Source organism: Aplysia californica, unplaced genomic scaffold (genome assembly GCF_000002075.1).
Source record: "Aplysia californica isolate F4 #8 unplaced genomic scaffold, AplCal3.0 scaffold00015, whole genome shotgun sequence".
NCBI lineage: Eukaryota > Metazoa > Mollusca > Gastropoda > Aplysiida > Aplysiidae > Aplysia > Aplysia californica.
Genome location: NW_004797285.1, coordinates 1,898,056 through 1,905,907, shown reverse-complemented (window position 1 = coordinate 1,905,907; position 7,852 = coordinate 1,898,056).

Genomic DNA, 7,852 nt, shown 5'->3' with positions numbered 1-7,852 from the left:
CACACACACACACACACACACACACACACACACACGCACGTTACTTCAAGGCTGCGATTGATAATGTACTTCTCAAACCAAGTGATGTATCTAAAATATGACACAGTATCTAAAATATGACACAGAATAAGTCTCTTCAATCAACACTACCTGACATTCTTTTTTTTAAAAAGTATGATAATATATTAAACGCCTACGAAAGCATGGATCAGCCAGCCGAGAGACACATCGTGAAAAAAACGTTCTTCCTTGAAGAACGTATCCAGTACAATAAAGTTTGTAACAGTAAAGAACGCAAACTAAGTTTAACAGTCCAGCACACTTTTCAGCTATGCCCCAATTCCTTAGACTAATCGAGTCTGGGTGATCGCAGCTCCTTAGCAAGCCGTCCACGAAACTCCTATCAATCTCTTTCTGTTCCCAGACTCCCTAGGGGCACTGTAAATACATCAAGATTGCTGAAGGAAGCATGTACATAGGCGATGCTTGTAAAATCACTCTCCAGAAAACTCGAAGGAAATAATGAGGACGCCAAAATTAGCCGTGTTATAAAGAAGTGAGTGTGTTTTCAGGCTATCCAAAACATTCGATTGTTTTCCTTTAAAAAATTGAACGATCACAACAATCCCATTGAGAGCAAAATACATGAACAGAAAGCTGGCTAGCAGCCGAAGAAAAATTATTGTAAAGGTTCACCCCTTCCCCCCTCCCCCCCAACCACACACTCACGCACCAAAAAAAAAAAGAAAAAAAAAGAGAGCCCCCTCCCCCCCCAAAAAAAACCCCCTAAACAACAACAACAAAAACCATAAAGACTCTACTTTCCCGAATAAAAGACAAAGCACTAGGCTGTAGTATTCTTACAACGTTAGCGCAGAGTGCATTACAGTAATGTAATATTATTTCATCCTGCTGTATCGTTCTCACTCTTCTAATGACATTAACAGGAGAGAAGTATCTTTAACATGGACAAAAACTTTCTACAAATCGAATTACCGTTCATCACAGTGACTGCCTCCAGGTACAACTCTGAAACTTTTAAAAAAGTGATCGAATCCTTTCGTCGGCAGGACAAAGAGCCCAAATTGATTCAGACTTTCGCGCGCTCTGCCAGGAGAGGAGACAGGGTTAAGGAATCGATTTATGTACCAACGTCTAGACGCCTCGAGCACGATAAATCCGAGCCCTCCTTAAGAAAGATCGCCCATGATAAACTTTCCGGTCAGTCCGGAGAACATGTTTCAATGGCTTCGTGTTTATTTTGCAACCTCATTTTTGTCGACATGCAGAGTGAATAAAGTCAGTTAATCATTGCGACCCAGTGTGATCTTTCAGTGTGCTCCGTCTTTCCTTTGGTTTGTTTTTGTTAGTTCTTTTTTATTTGTGTTTATTTGTGTTTTTGTTTTTTTTATAAATATGTCTTTCTTTCTTTATTTGTGTGTGTGTTTGTGTGTGTGTGTGTGTGTGTGTGTGTGTGTGTGTGTGTGTGTGTGTGTGTGTGTGTGTGTGTGTGTGTGTGTGTGTGTGTGTGTGTGTGTGTGTGTGTGTTGTGTGTGTGGTACGGGGGGGGGGGGGAGGTATGTTTTAAAAGTGAAATTTGAAACCTCCCACTTACTTGTGGATGACTCGATGGGTAGCCCCTGATTTGATGTTGAACACAATACTGCAGAAAATATGACATTTTTTACGTGTTGAGGATAAAGTTGGGATATACCCTTTGTGCAAATATAATTTGGGTGTTTGATACTCAGAGGTTTTTAAACAGGATGTTTTTACTAGATGAGATCTGGTCTCATGTCGTAGAGAGCGGCGCCCAAGATGATGGCATTACGACTGACCACATAACTAACCTAAAGGCTAAAACGATGCGGTAATTTATTCAAACTTGTAATTTAGTACTGCCCCCTTGAAAGATGAGACTTTTTACCCCCCCCCCTCCCCCACCTTCTTAAAATGTAGCGATAGACAAACTTTTTGGGGGGACCACGCGACCTTCTGATTCTAAAAAGAAAAAGTGTACTGTATAAAATCCAGGTTTTGGTCCTCATTCAGTAACATTGTTTTGGGTCACAGTTATTTGTTGTCTTCTTTCCTTTTTATTGTAAATATTTCAATCCTGTGTAGCAGTTATTTCCTTAAAAAGAACTCTGATGATATCCCCGTTTTCAGCCCACATGACTTTTTTATTTTAAATAACTGTAATTGTTGAGTCCAAAAGCTCTGGCGTTCTCTTCGAACGCCTACGTAAGATCTCTAATGTGTCTCATGTTCCCCAATCAAACGTGTATTTTTTTCCTTTCAGTAAGAACAGACAAAAACGTGACGGGAGTAAAAGGTTTTTTTTCGGTGAGCTCGAGCGATTCCGTATACACACATGCACTTGTACACACACTCACACAGATGTATGCACGTGCACACATACTCACATGTTCTCACATGCATACACATTTCACACACACACCACACACACACACCACACACACACACACACACTCTCTCTCTCTCTCTCTCTCTCTCTCTCTCTCTCTCTCTCTCTCTCTCTCACACACACACACACACACACACACACACACACACACACACACGCGCGCGCGCGCGCGCGCACGCACACACATAATATACACATGTTGTTGTTATTGTTGTTGTTTTCAAATCCCTTTAGCTGCGAGCATTTCGCTCTTGGAAGCGCAATGCCTCCCTTATGTAACCACATATCCTTGTCATCTGGTCAACGCTAGAGTAAAGCAGGCTTTGTAAGTCTGTAGGTGTTTGTAGGAGCCTGCGTCGAAGAACTTCCAGGTTTGGGCTGGAGAAAATGTTCAACGGTCTCCTAGTGGAAATCAGTGTCTGCAATGGGGTTCCAAAATGGGTTTAATTCTGTTTATGTGCTTGCTGGTGTGTATGTGTCCTGTGCGGGCTCTGAAGATCAAAGTCTGATCGGCTCTACATAGGAGATTCGAATGGTCTTTGGGGTTGGGTTTGTCCGTGTACCCGAAGAGAAATCTTCCTGTTTCTGCGTTGGCCCTTCTGTTAAACCACTACTCGTCTCTGCTTTTGCCTTGGATGATCCCTCTGCAGGTCGGTAAAGAGGCGGCTGTGTCTGTCTGAGGCAGGCGTGCTCCAGTCTTTGATAGCTGGTCTGCAGTCTCATTCCCTGGTACTCCAGAATGGTCAGGTACCCACTGCAGTGTGACACGGACGCCATAGGTAGTACCCATCTGTTTTGCAAGGCTGAGAATGTTCTCGTCACCTCTGTAGTCTCCTCCTTCCTCGACGGCTTGGAGTACTGACATTGAGTCAGAGAAGACAACAACATCCCCTGGTGTTACTGCACCTTCAAAAAAGTCTTCAGTGATCTGCTCCAGGGTCTTTACTATGGCGATTCTTTCTGCGTCATAGTTGAAGCTTATGTTCCTCATGGGCCAAATAGTTGGGTGTGCTTCTTCTCTCCGAGGTTGTTTCGATATTTGATGATGGATCCGTATCTGGCATTCCGTGTAGCGTTTGTTGCTGACCCATCTGTGTATTCATGAATAGGAGTTTCAGCATATGAGTACACTGTCTCCAGAGCACTAGTTCTAAGGATTTCTTCTGCTGTGATCTTGTCACAAGAAGGGTCTAGAAGTCTCGTCCTTATTGTGATTTCTGGCACCTTCCAATATGGAGGTTCGCTGCTGATGTTCGTGATTGCCTCTCTGTTCTCGGGTTGGTCAAACTCTTCAAGTAGTTTTATTGCTTCTCGCTTGAAGGAGGTCTTCTGGATGCGTGTTCTTGGTTCCCACTCATCTGCCATTTTTATGTTCCCGTTCGTGTTTTCTAGCCGCACAAATCTTTCGTAGGTTTTGAGTGTTGCACTCTTTCTTCTGAGTTCTATGTTGGTGCTGATTTCGCAGGTTCTTGTAGGCATGGTCTTCATCGAGACAGAAACAAATCTGAGAGCTTGGTTCTGTACTCAGTCAAGCTGTGCCAATGAGCTTTGGCTGGCTATTGATTGCAGTGGTAGGGAGTAGTCAATCCCAGATCTGACATACCCTTTTGACCGCACTATAGCTTTGCATCATAAAGTGCCAGATCTGAGATAGACATCGGCGATCATGTTTTGCCATTTATATCTTTGAACTTTACTTTTACTTTACTTTTATCCGCGCTTATACCAGTGAATGACAAAGGCTAGCAGAGAAAAAAACTGTACTCAAGCCGGCAGTAGGCAACAGGAAACAACTGCTGTAATATCCCAAGAATAGTCATGGAAAAGTAATGAAAGTTCTTAAATGCTATGTTTGGTCAACCCTTCTATATGGCTGTGAATGCTGGACAATCACTAAAGACAGTGAAAATAAAATAGAAGCAACAGAAATGGGGTTTCTTAGGAGACTGCTAAGAGTAACGTGTAAGGAAAAGAAATCAAATGAGGTAGTGCTTGATGAAGCCCACGTGGGACGCTCAATGTTAAAAACAATCAGGAAACGACAAATGCCGTTTTGGGACACATAAATAGACATAAGGGTCTTGAACATCTAGCTCTCACTGGCAAAACTGAGGGCAAGCAAGGCAGGGGTAGGCCCAGAACAACATGCTAAGAGAACCTAAACAAATGGGTAACAGGGAAAGATCAAGGAAAAATAGCTTTTTTGAGAGCATCCGAGCAAAGGAATGAATGGAGAAGAATGACCGCCGATGTCAGTCCCAGATCTGGCACTGAATGATGATGATGATGATTGCTTTGGTCTACCCCTGCCTCGTTTGCCTTCTATTTTTCCGGTGAGTGTTAGGTGTTCACGGCCCAAGGCCTATATTATGTTGATTTAAGTGTCCCAGAAACTACATTTATCGCATCCTAATTGTTTTATTAGTTGGCGGCTCTCGTATATATCTTTCAATACTCCCTAATTTGGTTTCTTGTTCTTCTAAATAATTCTCAAAAGTCTCTGCTTCTATTTCATTTTCACTATTTCTGGTATTTTTTCAGCATTCACCGTCCAATAGAAGTGTTGACCATACATGGTCTTTTAGAACTTTAACTTTTCAGAATTTGCCTCATTCAAGCCCTTGAACACTCTGCTACACCGGAAGAGTTGTGAGGGAAAATGAAGAAGGGTTCAATAAAGAAGACCATGAATGAAAATATCCCTCAAAACCCAAAGCAAGCAAATACAAAAAATGGTTGACCCAGGACATCGTTTAAAAAGCCATACATATTGCCTTTATTAACTATGGGCGTTCATGAAAGGGGCTCTGACATCCCGGAACAGATGAAGTAGTGGTGGGCGTTCTCTGCTGCTCCTTTCGAACTTGTTTTTAAATCTAGGTTAGGTCGGACGTAACCTCTCACGGGAAGGTACAAATACAAATAAGACAATGAATCAATTTGAATTTTTTTTAAACTGCGGCCACTCATCAGCCTCATCGCTAAGCCCCCTCTCACGGCCCCCACCCCCCTCAAATCCCACCCTCTCTTCCGCAATCAACCTTCATCACATGACTAGTCTGAAGATAAAACAAGTCAACATAAGATTCACCGAATAAGTTGCTGCCTATTATCCATGACTTTACTTTACGAGTTCCACTTTATCACTCTCTCTCTCTCTCTCTCTCTCTCTCTCTCTCTCTCTCTCTCTCTCTCTCGTTTGTTTTCTTTGTGTTTATCTCTCTTCCCTGTTTACCATTCTCTTGTTTTGCCTTTTCTACTATACATAAAGATTTAAGGTTGATCTACAGGTCGCAAAAAAGCAGAAAGTCGACGAAGCAGGCGAAAACATTCATCAGTTTCTGAATCAAGAGAGCACCTTATTCCTGTGTGAAAATAAGTTACGAACTAAGTACTTCTGTCAGAAACGAATGCATCATCACCAGACACCAGCTAGCTGGAGGGAATTACAAAATCGAACTGCTCACACAGAGTTATAATGACAAGTATGAACACCCAAATGAGGCCAAAGGGCATAGGTTCGATCCAATCATGAAATTACAGGCCTGTTGACTACCTGGACACTTCCTCCGTCTAGAGCTCCTAGCTCCTAACATCTCTTACAAACAGGATACCGATCAATGCTAAAAGTGAACACATAGAACCTCACACTTTGAAGGGTAGGGGGCGGCAGGGTTTACCTCGAGAAAGACTTGGCTTTGGAAAAGGAGGGTGTCATCAAAATCCAGTAAACTAATTTCGACACCAGCTAGCCAGAATGAGTCCCATCTTTCAAAAAGAAGCCATTTAGCCGTATATAATGCACTCGTCAAAAACAAAGGTCTGTCCAGAAAGTGGCTCCAAGAAATATCCCCGGTAACTTGGTCAGCAGCCTAGACCTTTTTATCACAGTAGATCTATAATCGTTCAAATTTGGCTCGCTGTATAATCACGTTTATTCTAATTTTTCTGTAGAGTTCAAAGATACTTTTCAGAGGTATCTAGGGGGGGGGGGTGCTTTGATTCGGATCAGGATGCTGGGAGGACGATGATCTTGTTTCGTTTTCGAAAGGAGGATACAGCCGGGCCAGACTTTGCCTGGTGGAAGGGCACAAAGAACGATGTCCAGGAGACAATAGAGTGAAACACTAAGGCCCTGCGTTCTGCAGCCACTGACGAAGGTGTTCTACCTATGCAACAACACATAATGAAATATATACCTGCATTTGTAGTTTCCATAGGTATAAGAAGAGGATATGGGGGGGGGGGGGGGCTCATCGTTCAGTAAGAAGGATACTCGGATACTTTTGAACTTTGAACTTAAACACCAAAGTTCGAATACAAAGTTACCTGTTTTTAAGTAGAGCAAAGTACACTCAAGAAATATGAATTTGTCAAAAATATGTCAATACCTTATGAAGGAGGGAGGCATACCCAATTCGGAAGCTGGCCAAACAGACGATGTCGTGCTCAAAGGGTTCAATAATATCATAATAAATACGATCTTACCCAGAGAAAATCATAACATTATCACTGTTATTAGTTTTTCAACGACATAGGGCTACGTACTTTTTCGTGTAGTATTAATCAAAAGTCTCTTAGCCTTTCATCATGAATCTGTGGACCCGAAACGGAGTGCGATGAACATGTGGAGGAAGAGTAGTTAGTTCGTTTGTAAATAAGAACTATCAAGAGGGATGAGATACGATAAGGGGATAAGTGAAAACCAGGAGCTAGCATTGTTAGCAAAATGGAAACCCAGAGTTCAATGTTGGTAAATTTAGTTCACCTGACTTCCAGATTTTTTTTCACGCTGTTCAGACATCGTAATGTTTTACAAGTAGGTCAAAGCAAGTGTAAGAAATGTTCTATCTGATGTCTTTCGTCACACGCTAGAACAATGAGTACCCAAATAAACCGCGGGTCCCAGGGAAAAAAATGTTGCTATAGTAATGCTTTTGTCTCTAATCTTTTTTTTTTTTAAAGATGGCAACTTTTTCCGCTTCGCAGAAGAAAATGGCCTAATAAGATTGTTTAAACGTGTACGAATCTTTTAAACAAATAGTTCTCTCTGAATAAGTTGAACATAAGTTTCAAAATACGTCGATAAGACTTCCGATGGCAAGACTGTACAACTCAAAAGCGGCAAAATGGACCAATTTAATAGTAAAAAATTTGCCACAGGCCACAAGAGTAAATGCTAAATCTTAATTGCAAACTATTTTTCAAGATTTTAAATTACGTATTGCTCAGGGCATTGCTCTTTGAATACGTAAATTATGATTTTTTTTAAAAATTGAAGTTTTAAAAAGTTGAAGATCTTCCTCAGCCTTTTAAGGGTATTTTCGCCTTCGTTTTTCAAAAATCTGTTCGTTAATTCGATGATCTTGCACTAGGAGCCTGCTGTGTATGTATCAGGTTTGAAACTTTTAAAAGAATGGGACG